General features: G+C 45.6%; 1 protein-coding gene and 1 long non-coding RNA gene across 2 annotated transcripts in view; one reads left to right on the forward strand and one right to left on the reverse strand.

Moving 5' to 3' along the window:
• The window catches only part of mef2b (myocyte enhancer factor 2b), a 182699-nt gene that overhangs the window by 13303 nt on the left and 145718 nt on the right, over positions 1–23678 (forward strand). The window lies entirely within an intron of this gene.
• On the reverse strand, positions 9930–17660 carry LOC140187963 (uncharacterized). The gene is made up of 3 exons (XR_011883189.1): positions 17567–17660; positions 13215–13420; positions 9930–10014 (listed from the first exon to the last, which is right to left on the reverse strand). It is a non-coding gene; the product is annotated as an uncharacterized lncRNA (long non-coding RNA).

The raw sequence follows: 23678 nt of genomic DNA on the forward strand, positions 1-23678 counted from the left end.
CTTCTGGGAGTTACACAAAGACTCCTAAGTCCCTTTGCACCTCTGATGTTTGAAATTTGAAATTTGAATTTGAAATTTCTCCTCATCTCCAAATTTCTCCTGCACTATTGTTGCTTTTACCAAAATGTATTATTGTACATTTCCCAATAATGTATTCCATCCTCCACTTTTTTTGTCCATTCTTCCAATTTGGCTAAGTCATTTTGCAATCACATTGCTTCCTCAGCACTACCTACTCCTCCACCTACCTTTGTATCATCTGTAAACTTTCCCTCAAAGCCATCAATTCTATAATCTAAATTCTAAATGGGATTTTATCTTGTTAAACAACCTCATGTGTAGCATCTTATCAAATGCCTTCTGAAAATCCAAGTAAATGACATCCATTATGTCTCTTTTGTCCACGCTGCTTGTTACTTCCTCGGAGAACTCTTAACAGATTTGTCAGGTAAGATTTCCTTTGACAGAAATAGTGCTGACTTTGACTTATTTTATCATCAGTCTCCAAGTACCCCGAAACCTCATCCTTAATAATGTACTTCAACACATTCCCAACCACTGAGGTTAGGCTAACTGGTCTATAATTTCCTTTCTTTAGTCTTCCTCCCTTCTTAAAGAGTGGGGTGACATTTGCAATTTTCCAGTCCTCTGGAACCATGCAAGAATCAAGTGATTCTTGAAAGATCATAACCAATACATCTGTTATCTCTTCAGGAATCTCCTTCTGAACTCTTGGATGTAGTCCATCTGGTCCAGGTGACTTAACCACCTTAAAACCTTTGAGTTTGCCTGACACCTTTTCCTTTGTAATGTCAAAGGCACTCATCCTGCTCTTTCCTTTGCTTTTATGCAGTCCTTAACTTCCCTTGTCAGCCATGGTTGCCTACGCCTGCCATTTTGAGAACTTCTTCTGTGGGACATATCTATCCTGTGCCTTGTGAACCATTCTCAGAAACCTCAGCTACCTCTGCTCTGCCATCACCCCACCAGTATCCTCCCACAATCCACCTGGGAAAGCTCCTCTCCCATGCCTCTGTAATTCCCTTTATTCTATTTTGATACTGACACATCTGACTTGTGCTTCTCCCTCTCAAATTGCAGTATAAATTCAATCATTTTATGATCACTGCCTCCTGAGGGTTCCGTTACCTTAAGCTCCCTAGTAAAATCTGGATTATCATACAGCATCCAATCTAAAGAAGCCTTTTCCTGAATAGGCTCAAGCACAAGCTGCTCTAAAAAGCCATCTCATAGGCATTCAACAAAATCACTCCCTTGCATTCTGACATCGGCCTGATTATCCCAACCCCCTTGCATATCGAAGTCCCCCATTACACTTGTGATATTCTCCTTATTACATGCCTTTTCCAGCTCCCTTTGCAATCTCAACCCCACATCTTGGCTACTATTTGGAGGCCTATATATGATTCCCGTAGTGGTTTTATTTAAACCCTTTCGGTGTCTTAACTCCACCAACAAAGATTCAACATTCTCTGACCCTGTGTCACCTCTTTCTAAAGATGTAATTCCATTTCTTACCACCAGAGCCACACCACCACCTATGCCATTCTATCTGTCCTTTCAATACAAGGTATATCCTTTGATGTTAAGCTCCCAAATATGGCTGCCTTTCAGCCATGACTTGGTAATGCCCTCATTGTCGTACCAACCAATCTGTAATTGTGCCACGATTTCGTCCACCTTATTCTGAATACTATGCAATTTAAATACAGCACCTTCAGTCCTTAATTTTTCACCCTTCTGAATTTTGCCTCTGTGGTACAATTAACTCTGTTCTGTCTGCATTTGTACCCAATCATTGGCTTGTCCTTCCTTACATTGATGCTACATCCATCATCTACTTGTAAACCTGCTGGCTCATCTCCAGCTCTATCATCCTGGTTCCCATCCCCCTGCCATATTAGTTTAAATCACTCCCAACAATTTTAGCAAACCTCCGCACAAGAATATTGGTCCCCCTCAGATCCAAGTACAACCTGTCCCTTTTGTACAGACTACACCTGCCCCAGGAGAGGACCCAATTATCCAGAAATCTGAATCCCTGTCCCCTGCTCCAATTCTTCAGCCACACATTTATCTGCCACTTCATTCTATTCCTATCTTCACTGTTGCATGGCATGGGCAGCAATCCCGAGATTACTATCCTTGGGGTCATTAGAAAGGATGTGCTGAAACTGGAGATGTTTCAAAGGAGGTTCATGAAAATGATTCCAGGTTTGAATGGTTTGTCATATGAAGAGCGCTTGATGACACTGGGCCTCCACTCACTGGAATTCAGAGGAATGAGGGGTGACCTCTTTGAAGCCTATCAACAGCTAAAAGGCCTTGATAGAGTGGATATGGAGAGGATGTTTCCTATGGTCGGAGAGTCTTAAGACCAGGGGTCACAGCCTCAGAATAGAGGGGCATCCTTTTAGAATGGAGATGAGAGGAATTTCTTTATCCAGAGCGTGGTGAATCTGTGGAATTCATTGCCTCAGGTGGCTGTTGAGGCTAAGTCATTGGGTATATTAAGGAAGAAATTGATAGTCTTGATTAGTCAGGGCATGAAGAGATACAGGGAGAAAGCAGGAGACTAGGCTGAGAGGAAGATTGGATCAGCTGTGATGAAATGGTGGAACAGATTTGATGGGCCAAATGGCTTATTTCTGCTCCTCTATCTTTTGGTTCAATCTAACCTATGATACCCAACAGCATCAGAGCTTTGCACCTGCACTATGTGGTTTTGAGACTGCCTCGTGTTGGCGTAACCATGGGAGACCAGATTGTGACTAAATAACCCCAGTTACAAAGGAAGCCTTGGGCAGCAAACTGTGATGCAGAGTTGCTCTGAGCTCAGATCAGCTCCTGTCAAGGTGACGTTGCCACTGTTCATACTCTGATCTTTACTGGATCTGGCTCAGGGCTAGAAAATAGTCTTAACCTCTCCCTCTTCTCCCTCCGTGTTTGGAAGCTTATTGTACCCATTCTGAATGTAACACTGGTGTTTCATGCCCCTGGGTCTTGTTGAATTTGCCACAATTGGTGATTAAGAAGAGAATTATCTTATTTAGGAAGGTCTTTTTTTTTCTGCTATGCTTTTAGCCTCTCTCCTGGACATTGTTTTCAGTGTGGTTGCCAAGTTTAGGTGGACTGTAACAAATTCCAGTCTCTGATGGAGGAGACAATGTAGACAGATGAAGAACTTGTTAAATCTAATGCAGCTACATTGAAGCTTGGAGTCACATAACCCAGCGACCCATCGAGTGTGTACTGGCCATCAGCTGTGTATTCTCCCCTCTTCCCATCGACTTCCGTTAATTCTACCCCTCACACACTGGTGGGGTGGGGGCAATATACCTATCACCCCCACAATGGGGGCAATATAGACTGGCTAATAACCCCTCACCAACACACAGGGGGCAAAGCACACAAGCTAATTCACCCACTGACTACACATCTTATATATGCAGGAGAAAGCTGGAACCCCCTGAGGGAACTGGAGGGCTCTGTGAGGGGGAAGGGTTAGACTGATTTGATATTAGGTTAAAAGATTGGCACTACATGGTGGATCAATGGGCCTGGACTGTGCTGTCATGTTCTACGTAAATCTGACCAATCATAGGGCTACATACAGTGGCACACAATGATCCTTTCGGGTACTTAGCAAATCTGAACATTTCATAGCCTCTGATACTGGTGTCAGTTTGCCTGCTGGAGTTTGAATGGTGTTGGCAGTTCAGTTTCCAGACACTTTATCTAACTTAATGCTGGGGTGTATCCGAACCCATTGAGGTTGCTGTTATCAGAGCCACCTTGGCTGGCCAGTGGCTGATACATAATGAGCTCTAGGGAGAACTATACCGGAAGTACATGGGTTTCCCCAGGAACTCCCAAATTGCTGGTGGTCGGACAGGGGTCTTGCCCTGTTCAGATGCCCCTGCTGGCACAGCAGCTTGGTTCAGGCAGGTCCTTGGATCTGCGAGGGCCCCTGGTCCCTGGCACTGGGATGACAAAAGGCCAGATGTAGGTGCGATGTTTCTGCAGCCTGCTCCAAGACGAAGGTCTACTGATAACGATTCGGAGAGCAGGGGGAGTGTAGAACTCGTGATAGTAGGGACTCGTGCCAAGAACACAAGGAATACCAGAGCACGGATGGGTCAGGAGGGAGGGGCCAGAGTAGGCAGAAGCTCGAGCACTCTGCGTACTCCTTGCGCAGTGAAAGACATGCTGGACTGTGTTCATCTGTGGCTGCACTTGATCAGACATCTGGGGGGGTGTTCTTACTGACAGCTCCCATTCACCAAATATCTACAGGATGACACTCAGGGACCTGGGCTATATTATATATTTTCTGTGACTGTATGTTTGTGTGCTATAGTAATTGTACGTGCTATATATGCCTTGTGCTATATATGACCGTTGGTGCTACGTTTTGCAGCTCCGTCCTGGAGGCACACGGTTTCATTTGGCCGTATCCATCAGTATTCATGTGTGGCTGAAAGGCAATTAAACTTGAACTTGAATTTGAAATTACGTGAGTGCACTGGCCCCCATTATGTGCTCAAAGCTGTAGGTATTTTACATCTCACTTGAACCAGCATGAAAGCAATTAAAATATTTCATTATTAAACCCACAGTGGGGTTTTCCAAAGTTCAAAGTGAATTTATTATCAAAGTGCACACGTGTCACCATATACAACCCCGAGATTCATTTTCTTGCAGGCATCCACAGTAAACACAAAGAAACAATAGACTCAATGAAAGACCATACCTGGCAAGACAGACGAACACCAATGTGCTAAAGACAACAAACTGTGCAAATACAAAAAGAAAAAATAATAAATAAGCAATAAATATTGAGGACATGAGATGAAGAGTCCTTGACAGTGAGTCCATAGGTTGTGGAAAACAGATCATTGTTGGGGTGAGTGCAGTCAGCTCCTCAGGTTCAAGAGCCTGATGGTTGAGGGGTAGTAACTGTTGATATAGCTCTGTGAAGCAGTGGAGCCCAACGTGAATGGGCCATTCAGATATGCTGAAAGGCTTGTTGCTGTCCTCTTCCCCCTGGGGTAATGTGGCCCTGTCCTATCCTGTCTGTTGGAGAGCAGATAGGGAAGGGTTTCTTTTTCCCTCTGAGGAGGGGCACAGATGTAGAATGTACTTTCTAAATAAAACTCGCGCTGACTGACAGCGGAGGCAGTAAATTCCAGGTTGTACCAGCATGCAGGCTGACATCAGAATGTGAAAATTAGAAGGTTTATATTTTTAAATGCAATTAAGTGTGCTGTGTGTGTGTGCGTATAAATATATGTGCTTCTAAATCTCACTGTAGAATCTCTGTAATAGCACACAGATAGACAGATGATTAGAATCTGAATAAATTCTGGCGAGTCCCAGAATAGTTGTTGCTATTTTTAGGCAGTGGGATTGTGGTAGGTTTGGGGGGTAGGGGTGAGGACATTTATCACTAGTTTCTTGTGCTCCCTTTTGGTTTCTTTATCCCTCCGCGCCCCCCCCCCCCGCCCCGCCTTCCTCATCCCCATCGCTGAACACCCAAACCTGAGACGACTTTTACTGCCTGTTACACCGCTGGTCTTTGGGACAGCAACGAAGGTTCTCCATTTCTGGCAGTGTTTGGGGCTTCCTTCTTGTCGGTGGTTTCCTCTCTGTTTTCACCACTGTCATCCATGCAGACTCCGGGTGGCGACTCCGGAATACCGTCACACTCGGATATAGAAGGATTCGCTATCGCTGTTGCTGTAACAGCCATGAAGAATCCTTGTTTGACCAGTCAGGGTTGTTAATCCTGAGCTGAGCCCCTGAACCTGGAGGACCGGTGGGCCACTCTTAGTCCAGCCTCTGCCCTTTGACCTGTTTGGCTTGGGTGACCCAACCAAGTGTCAAAGCATAAAGCCCTGACTTCAGCCAGCAAAGCTCAACCTTGAGACTGCTATTTATTTATTTCGAGATACAGCAAGGAACAGGCCCTTCTGGCACAAACCGCTCAGCCCAACAATCCACTAGCCTAATCACAGGACAATTGACAGTGACCAGTTAACCTACTGTCTGCCTTTAGACTGTGGAAGGAAACCCATACACACACACACAGGAAGGAACGTACAAACTTTCTTGAAAAGGGTGCCAGAATTGAACTCCAAACTCCAACTGCCCGAACTGCAATAGCATCACACTAATCACTACGCTACCATAGTGCCCCCTTAAACACTGACGGCTCGTGAAGGGGCTGATGAGGAGCTTTGGGCCTGGACTCACTGGAATTTAGAAGAATGCTGGGGGGATCTCATTGAAACCTACCGAGTGTTGAAAGGACTAGATAGGGTGGATGAGGAGAGGGTGTTTCCTATGGTGAGGGTATCCAGAACTAGAGGGCACAACCTCAAAATTGAGGGATGATCCTTCAGAAGAGAGGTAATGAGAAATATGTTTTTTTTTAGCCAGGGAGTAGTAAGTCTGGAATGCTGTGCCACGGACAGCAGTGGAGACCAAGTCCGCAGCTGTATTTAAGGCAGATGTTGATCGTTTCCTGATCGGTCAGGGCATCAAAAGATATAGCAAGAAGCTGGGTGTATGGGGTTGAGTGGGATCTGGGATCAGCCATGATGGAATGGTGAAGCAAACTCGATGAGCTGAATGGCCTAATTCTGCTATGTCTTATGGTCTTGTGGTCACCTTCTCAGGAGATTTGTCTGCTGATCCAGAGATACCAGGCCAGAACCCACCATGGATGTGGGTATTTAAATCTGACTCGAAATCTGGAATTAAAAAAGCACTGCTGGTAGTGTGACTGTAAAATTGCTGGACTGTCATAAAACGTGTCTGTACCCTCTTCAGAGTAACACACAGAATGTTCGAGGAACTCAGCAGGTTGGGCAGCATCGATGAGAAGAGTAAATAGTTGATTATTTCAGACTGAGACCCTTCGTCAGTGCTCATCAGGGTCTCGGGTTACTTTAGGCAGATATTCGGGGGTCTCTGGTCCATTAACATGGTCTCCACGTTGAGGTCCATAAGACAAAGGAGAAGTAGGCCATTCGGCCCATCGAGTCTGCTCCGCCATTTTATCATGAGCTGATCCATTTTATCCTATTTAGTCCCACTCCCCCGCCTTCTCACCATAACCTTTGATGCCCTGGCTACTCAGATACCTATCAATCTCTGCCTTAAATACACCCAGTGACTTGGCCTCCACTGCTGCCCGTGGCAACAAATTCCATAGATTCACCACCCTCTGACTAAAAAAATTTTTTCGCATTTCTGTTCTGAAAGGGCGCCCTTCAATCCTGAAGTCGTGCCCTCTCGTACTAGACTCCCCCATCATGGGAAACAACTTTGCCACATCCACTCTGTCCATGCCTTTTAACATTCGAAATGTTTCTTTGAGGTCTCCCCTCATTCTTCTGAACTCCAAGGAATACAGTCCAAGAGCGGACAAACGTTCCTCATATTGTTAACCCTCTCATTCCCGGAATCATTCTAGTGAATCTTCTCTGTACCCTCTCCAACGTCAGCACATCCTTTCTTAAATAAGGAGACCAAAACTGCCCACAGTACTCCAAGTGAGGTCTCACCAGCGCCTTATAGAGCCTCAACATCACATCCCTGCTCCTATACTCTATTCCTCTAGAAATGAATGCCAACATTGCATTCGCCTTCTTCACTACCGACTCAACCTGGAGGTTAACTTTAAGGGAATCCTGTACGAGGACTCCCAAGTCCCATTGCATCTCAGAACTTTGAATTCTTTCCCCATTTAAATAATAGTCTGTCCGTTTATTTTTTCTGCCAAAGTGCATAACCATACACTTTCCAACATTGTACTTCATTTGCCACTTCTCTGCCCATTCTTCCAATCTATCCAAGTCTCTCTGCAGACTCTCCGTTTCCTCAGCACTACCGGCCCCTCCACCTATCTTCGTATCGTCAGCAAACTTAGCCACAAAGCCATCTATTCCATAATCCAAATCGTTGATGTACAATGTAAAAAGAAGTGGCCCCAACACTGATCCCCGTGGAACACCACTGGTAACCGGCAGCCAACCAGAATAGGATCCCTTTATTCCCACTCTCTGTTTCCTGCCAATCAGCCAACGCTCTATCCACGTATGTAACTTTCCCATAATTCCATGGGCTCTTATCTTGTTAAGCAGCCTCATGTGTGGCACCTTGTCAAAGGCCTTCTGAAAATCCAAATATACAACATCCACTGTATCTCCCTTGTCTAGCCTACTGGTAATTTCCTCAAAAAATTGTAATAGGTTTGTCAGGCAGGATTTTTCTTTAAGGAATCCATGCTGAGTTCTGCCTATCTTGTCATATGCCTCCAGGTACTCTGTAACCTCATCCTTGACAATCGACTCCAACAACTTCCCAACCACCGACGTCAAGCTAACAGGTCTATAATTTCCTCTTTGCTTCCTTGCCCCCTTCTTAAATAGCGGAGTGACACTTGCAATCTTCCAGTCCTTCGGAATCATGCCAGAATGTATCGACTTTTGAAAGATCATCGCTAATGCCTCCACAATCTCCACAGCTACTTCCTTCAGAACACGAGGGTGCATCCCATCTGGTCCAGGAGATTTATCGACCTTTAGCCTATTCAGCTTCCTGAGTACTTTCTCTGTCGTAATTGTGACTGTGCACACTTCTCTTCCCTGCCACCCTTGAGTGTCCGGTATCCTGCTGTCTTCCTCAGTGAAGACTGATGCAAAATACTTGTTCAGTTCCTCTGCCATCTCCTCATCTCCCATTACAATTTCTCCAGTATCATTTTCTATCGGTCCTATATCTACTCTCACCTGTCTTTTACTCTTTATATACTTGAAAAAGCTTTTAGTATCCTCTTTGATATTATTTGCTAGTTTCCTTTCATAGTTAATCTTTTCTCTCTTAATGACCTTCTTGGTTTCCTTTTGTAAGGTTTTAAAGACTTCCCAATCCTCTCTCTTCCCACTAATTTTTGCTTCCTTGTATGCCCTCTCCTTAGCTTTAACTTTGGCTTTGACTTCTCTTGTCAACCACGGTTGCATCCTTTTTTCACTCGAAAATTTCTTCTTTTTTGGAATATACCTGTCTTGTACGTTCCTCATTTCTCGCATAAACTCCAGCCACTGCTGCTCTGCTGTCTTTCCCGCCAGTGTCTCTTTCCAGTCAACTTTGGCCAGTTCCTCTCTCATGCCACTGTAGTTTCCTTTACTCCACTGAAACACCGACACATCAGATTTCGGCTTCTTTTTTTCTAATTTCACCGGTCAGATGAATACTATTTCAGCTGGTAATTTTTCAATTGCCATTTGTGGGATCATGTGCAGAGACTGGTTGCTGCAGTTCATGATATGGCCCAGTCCATCACAGATAAACCCCTCCACACCATTGAGCACATCTACATAGATAATGGATGTTGCTTTCCTGCAACAAAGAGCCCACCATCAAGCCATGCACCTTCTCACTTTGACTACCTGTATAGGAGCCTTGGGTTCCACACCAGCCGATACAGGAACAGTTATTACTTTACAACTATCAGGCTCCTGGACAAGTGCGGCTAACTGCACTCACCTCAACACAGAACTGATTCCTCGACCTATCGACTCACTTCGAAAGACCACAGCTCATGTTCTCAGTAATATTTATTTTTTTATTTATGCATTTTATCTTTTGCACAAGGGTTTGTTTCAGTCTTTATGTATAGTTTTTCATGAATTCTATTATATTTCTTCATTTTCTGTAAATCATCTTCTTAAGCCCATCACCCCTGCTGGGGCATCGGCCACTGACAGCAGCTTACTGGAGTCCTCTGTCCTGGGCCTGTCTTTCATGTTGCCTCCAGATGTAGCCCATCTTCTGTATCCTGTATCCTTCCTCTCCCAGAGACGAGGTTTCTGGTCTTCTGTGCATCTGGGTTTTTACAGGATGGATTTGCTAGCCCCATGTCTAACTCTCCTCCTTTTGCAGCCGGGCTTGGGACTTTCAATGGTGGAGTTTTCCTGTAAGTGCCTGAAAGAAAATGAATGGTGGGGTAGTAAATGGTGATGTGTACTTTGATAATGAGTTAACTTTGGACTGTGACTGTAGCAGAAAGATCCTGTCTGCCGGTGCCACACTGCAAGGGACACCAGGACACAGCCATCATTCTCGCTTTTTGCTTCCATGTTAGAGTTACAGTAAGGTCATGGTTACATTATAAGTTCAAATCTCAGCAGCAGAGTATTGATACTATGGAGTATTGATTAGTATAGGTGGCTGTCATTTAAAACAGCCCGCCTCCTTGCTCTCTGTTTAAGAGATGAGATGAGTGAGACCTTATCCAGTCTGGCCCAGAATGACTTGCATCCTATCAAATTCCGGCTGGTAAGCAGATCTATTAGAATATTTTCCAAGAGTTATCAGTGCTGGGTGTTAACAAGAGCCGTGCCCTGTGTTACTTTTATCCAAGACTGAATTGCTGATGAACACACACAATGTTGGTGGAACTCAGCAGGTCAGGCAGCATCTGCTGAGTTCCTCTGGCACATTGCATGCATTGCTCTAGATTTCCAGCACGTGCAGTACCTCTTGTACCTATGATTTTGTGTGTGTGTGTGATACCTGTATCCCACACTGAATAAGCAGTCAACCAGAGTGGAATTGTTGACGAGTGATTGTCCCTGAAGCTTGGATTAGTGACTTGGAGAGATCTCCAAATCCCACTGAGGGATCTGACGAATTGAAATTCACTTTGTGATTTAAGTAGGAGTATATAGAGTTAAAGCCTTGGGAGAAGTTTGTTCTGGTCATCAGTGTTTATGTGCTGGCACCTCCGCTCAAGTGGTTGTATCTCTCGGATCATGTGGAACTGTGTGATATACTTTTACCTTCTAGTTACAGCTTTTATGCTTCCTGCTTTGACTTGCTGCGATGTTCTCTGCTGGTACTGTGTCTGCTGGGAACAGCTATATGGATGGGGATACCTTCCTTCACATAGGATATCAGAAAGAGACCTAGCCCGCTGTCACTGGCCATGGGAGCTCCTATTGGGAGTTCACAAACAGTAGATGATCTATTTGAAGCTTTCTGTGTGCAGAACAGCCGCCTCTCCTGTTTATAACGGTGACAATATCTCACACCTGTGACATCCATCAGGACCCCTGAAAGTACAATATTTGTGCAAATCCTAAATTCATCGTTGCTAATACTGCCAAGGTGAAGACGTTCAGGGCCTGCTCTGTTTGCTGAACTCCTGTGATAGAGTGGAGATCTCAGGGCCCAAGGGCTCAGCATTGTGAATCCTTCCCTGGGGAATACTTATCCACTGTGATCAGCCTAACCTGCCTTAGTCACCAGATACTTTATCCAAATCAAGTTTATGTGTGTGTGTGTGTTTGTTCTGAGTACAGGAGCGGGGATTTCTTGTTACAGTTGTACAAAACGCTGGTTAAACCACAAATGGAGGTGTGGACACCATGTAAATACAAAGGTTGTAATTAGTTATGGAAAAAGTCACCAGAATGTTACCAGGATTAGAGTGGTTGAGGAGAGACTGGATGGGCTAGAGCTGTTTTCCTTGGTGAAGGAGACTGAGAGATGACCTCTTAGTAGTTCCTGCTCAAGAGCTCGTTACACATTTCACCCCTCACTCTAAACCTAGACCTCTAGTTGTAGTCTCACCCAATTTCAGGAAATAGCCTGCTTTCATTTACCATATTTGCCCCCTTCATAATTTTGTATACCTCAATCAAATCTCCCTCAATCTCCTACACTCTAGAGAATAACAACCTTCCCTATAACTCGGGTCCTGGCAACATCCTTGTAAGTTTCTTCTATACTTCTTCAGGCTTATTGGTATCTTTTCTGTAGGCATGTGGGACGGCCTGTTTTCAATCCATGCTAACACTTCCTTCAGTACCTTGGGCTCTTCATTAATTCACCAGCCTTCTTATGTGGCACCTTTTTAAAAGTCTTTTGGAAACCCAAGTACACCACATTTACAACTCCACTTCTAACTTCTCTTGGTGACATTCTCAAAGAATTTGAAGACATTTATCAAACATTTACCTTTTATGAAACTACAAGTAAAGACCTGCCCTCCATTGAGCACGCCTACGTGGAGTGTTGTCACAGGAAATGGCATCCATCAACAAGGGTACCCACTGTTCAGGCCATGCTCTCTTTTCACTACGGCCATCAGGAAGGAGGTACAGGAGCCTCAGGACCCTCGCCATCAGGCTTGGGAACTGTTATTACTCCTCAACCTTCAGGTTCTTGAACCAGGGGGGATAACTTCTCTCACCTCAACACCGAACTGTTCCCACAACCTATGCACTTACTTTCATGTACTCAATATTTATTGCTTATTATTTATTATTATTTTTCTTTTTCTATTTGATTTATTGTCTTTTGCACATTGGTTGTTTGTCCAGTGTGGTTTTTTTTTTAAGGATTCTATTGTGTTTCTTTGTATTTACTGTGAAAGCCCAAAAGAAACAACCTCGGGGTTGTATATGGTGACATGTACTTCGATAATAAATTTACTTTGAACTCCGACTACATTTAATTACATTCAGATTTCCAAAATGATGTTATTTCCTCTCCAATTATTGACTCCAACACTTTGCCAACAATAGACGTTAAACTAGCTGGCCTAGAGCTCCACGCCTCCTGTCTTGCTGTTCGAGTGAGGGAATGCTTTCCCAGTCTGTTCGGAATGTCACTTGTGTCTCACTTCACGTGTTAGACTCCTGAATACCAGTGAACTGCTCAATTCCAGGCCCATTGGGTGTGATATCTCATAGTTCAAAATAAATTTAATATCAAAATACATACCTCACCATATACAACCCTGAGATTCATTTTCTTGTCAGCATCCGCAGTAAATGCCAGAAACACAAGGAATCAATGAAATACTGAACCCAACAGGACGGACAGACAACCAATATACAAAAGACAACACACTGTGCAAATACAAAAGAAAGAAAATAAAGTAATAATAATAAAAAAACAATAAATATTGAACATGAGATTAAGCATTCTTGTGAGTGAGCAACTGTTCCTGAACCAGGTAGCGTGGGTCCTGAGGCTCCTGTACATCTTCTGCCAGTGACGCCCAATCAAACCACTGAACAGATCAAACAAATTGTCCCCTGTCTATACTGACTGACCACAGCCCAGGGGTACCACGTCATAGTTCTCATACTCCTCCCCACAATGGAGCAGTGTACCTGTTCTGGTGTTCTGCTGTTGGATCTGTGGACAATGTGGTCCATGGTTGGGGCTGGTTGAATTTATTCAGATTCTCAGTCTGGAGACGTTGGCCTGGGAGAGGATGTCACCAATGGAAGAGATGGTGTTTGTGGCACTATTCCATTTCCTTGAGATGCCTGCTGATGGTTGTCCATGAATATTGAAGATTGTTTAATATCATTTCCTGTACACAAGTGTAAAGGAGAACAAAATAATTGTTACTCCAGATATGATGCAACACAAATAAAACACAAAAGATAAAGTACACACTAATAAAAAAAATAAAAAAATGCAATAAATATAAATACATAAGATAGCTTAATACTTTGAATGTCCATAATCCATAAAGTGATGCTTGTCTGTACATAATGTGACTGGCAGGTAATAAAGTCATGGGGGAGGTGAACTGTAGGATATGTACTGGAGGGTGGCGATTACTGCTGCTCAGGAGCCTCGAAGTTTGATGCCAGATTTCAGATCTTGGTGCACTCTTCTCCCGCTGTGTTGATGGACAGGAGGTGGTGCTGCCTTCTCTGATGGATGGTACCTGAGATAAGAGAAGTGGTCCACACTTTCCAAGGTCATGTTGTGGATCTGGACTGCTGGTGGGGTGGAAGGTGGGTATGGCAAGGGCAGGTTAGTAGATGACCTTTGTCTTCTACATCATTAGTATGCTTCAGTGAAGAGTCTTGTCTCCAAGTGAGGATATTGTAAGGGTAACCTGTATACTGTAGCTCTGGATGAGTGCTTGGGGTGACCTTGGATATCTTAATTCAGTCTTGGAGATCTTGTCTCATCCTCTCTTCGGTGTTGAGTGATCACAGTTCCAGTGTTCCACGTTGTATTTCTGAAGGATAATTTTCTCTGCTGTCATGGCATGTTCAGGCAGCAATGAAGTTAACTCCAGTCCAGTGAGGGATTAGAAGTAAGGTGCAGTACTGTGGCAAGGAAGACTGAGCAGTATATTACTGTGACAAATCCACTCTGTACTGGGTTTAGGACAGCGGTACATCAGGCCGGGAATGCCAGGCCCTCCGTTAATTGAGGATGACTGTTGATGTCGGATCCAATGCACAAGCCAGGGCTGTGGGATATAGAGACAAGCTGTTGCCCATGCAGCAGGCAGGTCTTCTCCGTACAGATGATGAATCCAAAGGCAGAGACTGATACAGTTTGGCACAAGTGGAGTCACCAGATTTGCCAGTCAGCGTCGAACTCAACATAGGACAGCCTTAGGGACTCCAGCTCTGGATTTTTCCTCAGGGTTTACTCCCAAAGCCTTCCCTGTGAGTGGGTATTGCTGCAAGGCAAGTGACCTGTCTTTGCCCCTTCTCCTGTAAGTAGAAGTGGTTTTGCTGGGCCTGGTTTAAAAAGAAACAACGTGCAAAGGCCAGGAGCTGGACTTGGTTCCAGAGGCTATTTGAGACCCACACCATTGGGAGCATTTAATAAGTATTTTTTTGAGCATGTCGCACCAGACAGTCAGCCATTCTTGTCTGGCGTGTGGTGTCAGGATTGGTCTCCTTTCGGATTAACCGTGTCACGATACGAACGTTCCTGACTCGACCCTTTTATTTTTCACGAGGCTGAGTGGCTAGCTCGACGCTGAACCTGGCACGGATGGAAAGGGTGCTCAGGGGGTGGCCCGACTTGGAGTCGAACTCGAGAACCTTCGCTCTGGAGTCCGGCACTAATGCCATTGTGCCACCAGCCGGCCATTTAATAAGTAACGGGAGCTTGTCCCCACTAACTCCCCCACCCTCCCAACTACAATAAACGTAAGGAACACCAGGTCTTCTATAATCACCCTTGATTGACCGGGTCAAGGCCTTTGAGGTTAGAAGGGCCATGTATAGGGACCAGTACCACACTCTCTGCTCACCAAGTGGACCATGCTGTAGGCAGACCCATATCAATTGTAGATGGGAGATGGGACTGGGGTAGCACACTAGCACAATAGTTAGCGCAACGGTATTACTGTGCCAGAGACCTGGGTTCAATTCCTACTGCTGTCTGTAAGGAGTTTGTAAACTTTCCCTGTGACCATATGAGTTTCCTCCAGGTGCTCTGGTTTCCTCCCACATTCCAAAGACGTACCGGTTAGTAGGTTAACTGGTCACACTGTAAGCTTGTTGGGCCAGAGAGCCTGTTACCAAGCTGTATCTGTTTATAAAAAAAATACAACATTTCTACTTCGCTGGGCTGCAGGTCCCACTACAGACACTGACCACCGTGAGCTCCACTGACCCTCAGGGTTGAGGGAGGACAGCCCTGCCAGAGATTCGGTCCATCTGTATGTCATCCCACGTGGCCACAGCATGAGTTAACACTCAGGACACTGGGAGGGCTGCAGTGTTGCCTCTCGAAAGACTCATTGGAAGATTCGAATGGATCTTTTGTGATCATTTGTGGAAGAATGGACAGTTGTTCTTGTGGGATCTTTCTGTAGGCTGTGTTTTGCATCTCACCCCAGTGACTGTCCATCAGTAAGGAAGCAGACGGCTGTGGAAGCCGCACCATTGGGTACATTTAAAGCAGATGTTGATAAGTTAGTTCTTGATTAGTCAGGGTGTCAAAGGTTATAGGGAAAAGGTAGGAGAATGGGGTTGAGGAGAATGTGAAGAGGAGAGGGTTAATGGCCAAGATTCCACCTCCTGATCACTACTGTCCTGGACCAGGAAGTTATTCTCTGCACTTAGTGCGGGCATTCAGTCTAAGTACCGGAGACAACCTCAACAAGGCCGTTGGAGATGGGGAGGGGGATCTCATTAAAACCTACTGAATATTGAAATATAGTGTATGTTTCCTATAGTGGGGGAGTCTCAGGCCAGAGAACAGAGCCTCAGAATAGAGGGACATCCATTTACAACAGGGAGGAGGAGAAAATTCTTCAATCACAGTCTGATGAATCTGTGGAACTCATTGCCACAGATGGCTGTGGAGGACAAGTCATTGGGTCTATTAAAGTGGGACGTTGATAAGTTCTTGACTAGTCAGAGTGTCAAAGGTTACGAGAGAAGGCAGGAGAATGGGGTTGAGAGGGATAATAAATCAGCCATGATGGAATGGCAGAGCAGACTCAATGGGCTGAATAACCTAATTCTGCTCCTATATCTTCTGGCCTTGTGGACGTTTGGAGGCATTTCTGTGCCTGTGCCCAGTGAACAGAGATAAGGAATGTTCAATGGGAGTGGTGGGTGAGGCTGGCATCGGACTCTCCCTGCTTTTGTACTAATCAATGTGCATCAGGTTTAATATTCCTGGCATTTGTTGTGAAATTTGCTGTTTTGCTGCAGCAGTACATTGAAAAACATGAAAAAAGTTACAAAAATAGTGAGGTAGTGTTCATGGTTTATTGTCCGTTCAGAAATCTGATGGTGGAGGGGAAGAAGCTGTTCCTGAAACAGTGAGTGTGTGTTTTTAGGCTCCTGTACCACCACCTCTTTTGTCACAATGAGAAAAAGGCAAGCTCTGGGTGATGGGGTCCTTAGTGATTGGATGCCACCTTTCTGAGCCATCACCTTTTGAAGATGTCCTTGACTCTGGAGAGGCTGGTGCCCGTGATGGAGCTGACTGAGTTTACAACTTTCTGCAGTTTATTCCGATCCCGTGCAGTGGCCCTTCCGTACCAGACGAAGACACAACCAGTTAGAATACTGTCCGTGGTAAGTCTGTAGAAATTTGTGAGAGTCTTTGGTGACATAACAAGTCTCCTCAGGTGGTTGACCTTTGACCCTGGGAGAGCAGCCCTTGGCCCCTGACTCTCAGGGGTCACTCTGCCTTCCTGTTGTGTGCTATCAATAGCCCCAGGACCCATCCTGTTTCCTGTTGGCCTGCTCGTTTGTTTCCATTCCGCTTTACTGCCCATCCTGTCCTGCTGCTGGACAGCCAGCTCTTCCCCTCTTCCCGACTTGTCTCTGGCCCATGACTACCCAGCTGCCAAGCTCCTCCTCCAGTCACTTCCTCGAGCCCAATTCCACTCCTTCTCCACTGACAGACCAGTCTTGGGTCCTTGCATTTTGCAATTCACTTCCAACTCCTCTGTTCTCTCACTCCCCCCGCCCCCCGCGATCTGATCATATTTAATTAAACAGCTGCTAAAGGAACTGTGTCTGTGTGAAACACCCTCTCCCCTCTCTCTGTCTGTTCAGTGGAATCTCCTGCTATTTAAGTGAACCTGCTGGAGGAGCAGGCATCAGGCATCGAGCATCGTGCTACATTGCTGCAGTGTGACTGAGCCTGTCTTCCCCATCTGTGTTTCGTTCCAATCTAAATATAGGTCCCTGCCAGTAAGCTGTGGGGAGGGGTCACGAGAGGAGGCCGTGAGTACCTCGTCTTCAAATGCCTGAAATCTGAGCTGTTGTGTGACGTGCCTCATTCTTGGATCACAGCCAGTGTGGAGAGGAAATGGCTGCCCGTGCTCCCATGCTTCAGTCCGTAAGGGGCGTTAACCCTTAACACGTAACTTGGGTCTACCTGGGGTGGAGGGGGACTGCAATAAGTGGGCTGGCTCCAGGAAACGATGCTGGTGAAAGTTCACTAATTATCACATCCCCCCCCCCCCACACCCCACCCACGCATCCTGGCTGCCTTTATTGGACCCAGCTGCCACATCACTGCAACTGCACAAGTAACCTTGTTGATCGCTGGTTCAAGTCCCAGGGCAGGCCTACAGACTTGAACCGCATTCGAAAGTCCGGAGCCAAATACCGTTTTGTTTCAGTATCAGTGGCAGATGATGTGTGGGACAACCACCCACCCCTGTCCTCATCAGGCCTGGGCCTGTGTATGACACCAGCTCGATCGGCTCATTCCTGCCCCCACTCCCCCCACACTGCAGGCAGTCAGCACAGAGCGTCAATGGCAGTGAGAGGGAGTTCAGGAGATGCCCAGGTGTCATGTGTGAGGGGAATTATCGTCACATTCAGTAGGAGGCTGAGGCCACTCATCAAGTTCGGTTTATTGTCATTCAACCATACACACGTATACTGCCAAAAACACACAATATTCCTCTGGACCAGGGTGTACAACAGAGTACACGCACATGCCACAAGTTAAGAACTATAAGGGTACTGGCACTTCATCCATGATGGGCCCTGGGTGGTGGCAGGGAGTTCAGTAGTCTTGTGGCCTGAAGGGAGCAGCTGCTTCCCATCCTAACTTGGTGTTATGCTAGCCTGGTGCCTGTCCACTGTCCTCGGTATCAGGCTGCTGGGACAGAGAACCCCTCATTGCACGCTGATTGGCAAGTATCACCAACCCCAACTCTGAGCTCCCTAAAGGCCTGTGCTGACAATCCCACTGTTCAGGCCTCTCTTTGTCAAAAGCCCTTTCCTTCCCCCTCTCTGCCTCCAGTTCAGGTTTGTTGCATGGCCCATAATTCTATATCTGATAGATAGACTGTCAGAGCCACTGGTGATTTGATGTTGAATTTTTCCCTGGACCCTTTGGTCTGCAGAAACTGGAGCACCCAGAAAACCACGCCTTAATGGCAGACATCCCACCCTGCAAAAACTCATTTCAGGGAGGTAGCACCACCCCCCCCCCCCCACAACCCCATATCCCCTCCCCCGGGGCACCCAGAAAACCATGCCTTAATGGGAAGGAACAAAAAATAATTACAAAGGACACCTGGATTGAATGCCAAGCTCTGACATGTGGAGAGGCCTTCTGTCCTCTCCTTTCTCCAGCCCTGAATCTCTTTCACCAATCAACTTCCCAGCTCTTATTCACCCACTCCTGGTTTCACCTATCACCCTGTGTTTCTTCCTCCCCTCCCCTCCCCACTCTGACTTCTCATCTTTCTTTCCCCAGTCCTGATGAAGGGTCTTGGCCCGAGATGTTGGCTATACTACCTGGCCTGCTGAGCTCCTCCAGCATTTTGTGTGTTTCCCAGCACATCTTTTGGTTGTTAATGTAAACAACACATTTCACTGTACGATTGATGTGCAAGTGATTAATAAATCTAATTTTAACTGACTAGAATCTTGGATAAATGAATTGAGGGCTGTGGGTGGGGAGGAACATAGGAGTCTGGCCAGCCTTGTACAGTGACCACAAGAAGACAGCAGGCGGCTGCAGAAAGTGGTTAATCAGGCGAGTGATATGTTGGTCTTTGTTAATTAGGCCATGGAGTTTAAAAATAGGAGAATTTGTTCTTGTACATGGTGTTGGTCTGACCACACTTGGAGGCCTGTGCACAGTTTTGGTCCACTCACTGAGAAAGGATGTAGTAATGTTAGGGTAGTCCATTACGCTAATTCCTGGGATAAGCAGATTGTCCTGCCAAGAGATAGTCTGGTGGTATTTCACCCCACCATTGAACACATCTACAAGGAGCACTCCCACAAGAAAACATTTGAAGACTCTCAGCATCCTGGCCATGGTCTTCCCCCCTCACTCTCATCGGGCAGGTGGTACACGAGCCTTGGGTACAAAACCACCAATTTTCAGGCACAGTTATTACTCTTCACCCATCAAGGATCCCCATCATTCAGACAATGCTCTCTTCTCACTGCTGCTGTCACAAAGGAGGGACAGGAGCTTCAGATCCCACACCACCAGGTCCAGGAGCAATTATTCTTCAACTGTCAGGCTCGTGAGCCAGTATGGATAACTTCACTCACCTCAACTGTGGTCTAATTCCACAGATTCAATTTCAATGACATTTTACAACTCGTGTTCTCAGTACTTTTTCATTTGCACAAGTTGTCTTTCGCATATTGGTGGTTGTTTATCACTCTTTATGTATAGCTTTTCATACATTTCCACTGTATTTCTTTATTTTCCTATAAATGCCTGCAAAAAAAAAATCTCTGCATCACCGTCTGGTACAGAGGGGCCACTGCGCAGGATCAGAAAAAGCTGCAGAAAGTTGTAAACTCGGCCAGCTCCATCATGGACACCGGCCTTCCGAGTATCCAGGACAGCTTCAAAAGGTGGTGCCTCAAAAAGGCAGCATCACCCAGGACATGCTTCTCATTGCTACCATCAGGGAGGAGGTACTGGAGTCTGAAGACACACACCCAACGTTTTAGGAACAGCTTCCCCTCCGCCATCACATTTCTGAATGGGTACTGAGCCCATGTACATAACCTCCATCTTGCTTTGCTCTCTCTTTGCATGACATATTTAATTTAATATATATATATATATATATATATATATATATTTAATTATAATTTATAGTTTTTAATATATATCGCAGTGTACTGCTGTCACAAAACAGCAAATTTCAAGACACATGCTAGTGATAGTAAACCTGCTTCTTAAGGTAGGTTGTGGTGACGTATTATGTACCTGACTTTGAGTTTTGAAAAATGAGGAGTCTTCTTATTGAATCATTCAAGATCCTGAGTGGGATTGACGGGGTATGTAGTCTCACAAGTGGGCCAGTCTTGACGGAGGGGATCATGGTTTCGAGGTAAAGGGTCAGTCGTTTAACTCGGGGTGCAGGAGGTCCCCAGATTATGTAAGGATTCCATTCCTGAGAATTAGAAGCAAGTTTATTAACACTGGCGTGTCGTGAAGCCTCTTGTCATGCTGGAGCAGTTCAGTGCAATACATAAAACTATACTGTCAGTTACAATGAGAAATATAAAAGAGAGCGAAGTATAGAGATAGTGTTCATGGACCATTCAGAAATCTAATGGTGGAGAGGAAATGTGGAGTGTGTGTCTTCAGGTTTCTGTACCACCACCTTGGTGGTAGCAGCAATCTGTAAACTAAAACTCTTCTCAGCCTTCCAGCTATTGATTTTAAACGATGTTGCAATGACAAACTCTGCCGTCTTCATCAGGGATGATGCCTGGGTATGTCTAGTTGGTAGTGTATATATACTCCATTGTCCGTCCCTCCTGATGGATTAGCCCTCAGTTAATCAGGTTTCCACTCTCCCACTTTGTTTACAATGGAATTCCGGCTCTCACTTAGATTGAGACCTTCGTCTTTCTTAAAGTTCTTTTTCTCTAGTTTTATTTCAATGGCTTCCTTCACCATGAGTCCCAAATGCCATTGGCATGGCACAGTAGTTTTGTGCCGTCAAAGTCAATCCTTTGGCCCTTAAGGATGCCATGTTCTGCTACTGCTGATTTCTCTGAGTAACCCGAATGGCTACACCTCACCTGAATCATTAGGATTGTGGATCCTGGAGGACAGGTGTTCCACGCACTCACCAAACCACCATTGGCTTTGATTGGCCGGTCACTCAGAATCAGGTTTGACATCACTAGTTTATCTTGGGAAATTTGTCCTTTGGCTGCTGAACTATATTGTAGAGTTCATGGGTTCATTGTCCATTCAGAAATCTCACGGTGAAGGGGAAGAAGCTGTTCCTGAAGCATTGACTGTGTGGCTTCTGCCTCCTGTACCTCCACCTTTAATGGTAGCAATGAAAAGAGGGCATGTCCAGGGCGAGGGGAGTCCTTAATGATGGATGCTGCCTTTTTGAGGCAATGCCTTTTGAAGGTGTTCTGATGCTGCGGAGATGGTGCCCATGATCAGCCGGCTGAGTTTGATGCAGGGGAGATGGTGCCCGTGATCAGCCGGCTGAATTTGATGCTGCAGAGATGGTGCTCATGATCAGCCGGCTGAGTTTGATGCTGAGGAGATGGTGCCCGTGATCAGCCGGCTGAGTTTGATGCAGGGGAGATAGTGCCTGTGATCAGCTGGCTGAGTTTGATGCTGTGGAGACTAGTGCCCAGGAAGAAATTGCTGCATTTGATGCTGGGGAGACTTGTGCCCAGGATAGAACTGGCTGAGTTTGCTGAGGTAACTAGTGCCCTTGATGGAGTTGGCTGAGTTCTCACTGGAGTTGGAGATTCTGAGTTGTACAGGGGGTCTGACTACCAGCAGTATCAGCTAATCAATCAGCCTGTGGGGAGTGTAAAGAATGAAGGGTTAACTGTTAGCAAATCTCACACTTTGTCTGCTTTCCATCTCAGAGAAGAGAAGGGGCTGTGTGCTTTTTTTCTAGTTCCTCTGCATTGGTGAAGTGGAAACTTGTAAATGTGCCAAGAATGAATTCTGCCTTTGTGTGCGGTAGCACAGAAATTACAGCACACACTCATCATGGAGAGACGGCGATCTCTAGCACGTCCTCTCCTCTCCCACCAACAGTACTGAACCATGACCACCAAGCAGAATAATGCGTCAGCTTTGTCAACATCGTACAATCTAGTCACCAACTAGCATCTTCCAATCTCTGACCCATGGGAGGGGACCAGAATTTACCTTCTGAAGCTAAACCTTTCTCCTGTGTCCCCACTGTCCCAATGCAACTGGCACATCTCAATGTCACAGCAGAGTTCGGGTAGGACATTTGACAGTGGGAGTGGATGGAGCAACTGGAACGGAACATGGATGGTCCTCACCCAGTGTCCCCAGTGTCATTGCTCATCCTGACTACCGACTGCAAACAGCACCATTAGTCACTTGGACCACAGTCTAATTCTGATCCTAGCTGATGCTCTCTGTAGCTGTTGCACAAACTGGCACAATTGTGCTCTAGTTTTCTCCCACATTCCAAAGATATACTGTACGTGTAAGTTGTAGGCATGCTATGTTGGTGCCGGAAGAATGGTGATATTTGTAGGGCGTCCCCAGCAATCATAAGACCATAAGACACAGGAGCAGAAGTAGTTCATTCAGCCCATCGAGTCTGCTCTGCCATTCCAAATGGTTGATCCCGGATCCCACTCAACCCCATATACTTGCCTTCTTGCCGTATCCTGATGGGTCAAGAAATAATCAAATTCCGCTTTAAGTATACCCACGGACTTGGCTTTCACTACAGTCTGTGGCAGGGCATTCCACAGATTCACTACTCTAGCTAAAAAAAATTCTTCCCTCCCTCTGTTCTAAAAGGTCCCCCCTCAATTTTGAGGCTGTGCCCTCTAGTTCTGGATAACCCCCACCAAAGGAAACATCCTCTTCACATCCAACCTGTCTAGTCCCTTCAGCATTTGGTAGGTTTCAATGAGATCCCCACAGATTCTTCTAAATTCCAGTGAATATAATCCCAAAGCTGCCAAATGCTCCTCATATGCTAACCCCTTCATTCCTGGCATTATCCTTGTGAACCTTCTCTGGACTCTCTCCAATGACAACACATCCTTTCCAAGATATGGGGCCCAAAACTGTTCACAATACTCTTAGTGTGGCCTGACTAGTGTCTTATAAAGGCTCAGCATTATCTCCTTGCTCTTATATTCTATTTCCCTTGAAAGAGATGCCAACATTGCATCTGCCTTCTTTACCATAGACTCAACCTGCAAATCAACTTTCTGGGAGTCTTGCACGAGGACTCAAGTTCCTCTGCACCTCTGATGTTTGAAATTTCTCCCCATTTAAATAATAGTCTGCAGTATTGTTCCTTTTTCCAAAGTGCATCATCATACATTTCCCAACACTGTATTCCATGTGCCTCTTTTTTGCCCATTCTT

This window comes from Mobula birostris, chromosome 26 (genome assembly GCF_030028105.1).
Source record: "Mobula birostris isolate sMobBir1 chromosome 26, sMobBir1.hap1, whole genome shotgun sequence".
Taxonomy (NCBI): domain Eukaryota; kingdom Metazoa; phylum Chordata; class Chondrichthyes; order Myliobatiformes; family Myliobatidae; genus Mobula; species Mobula birostris.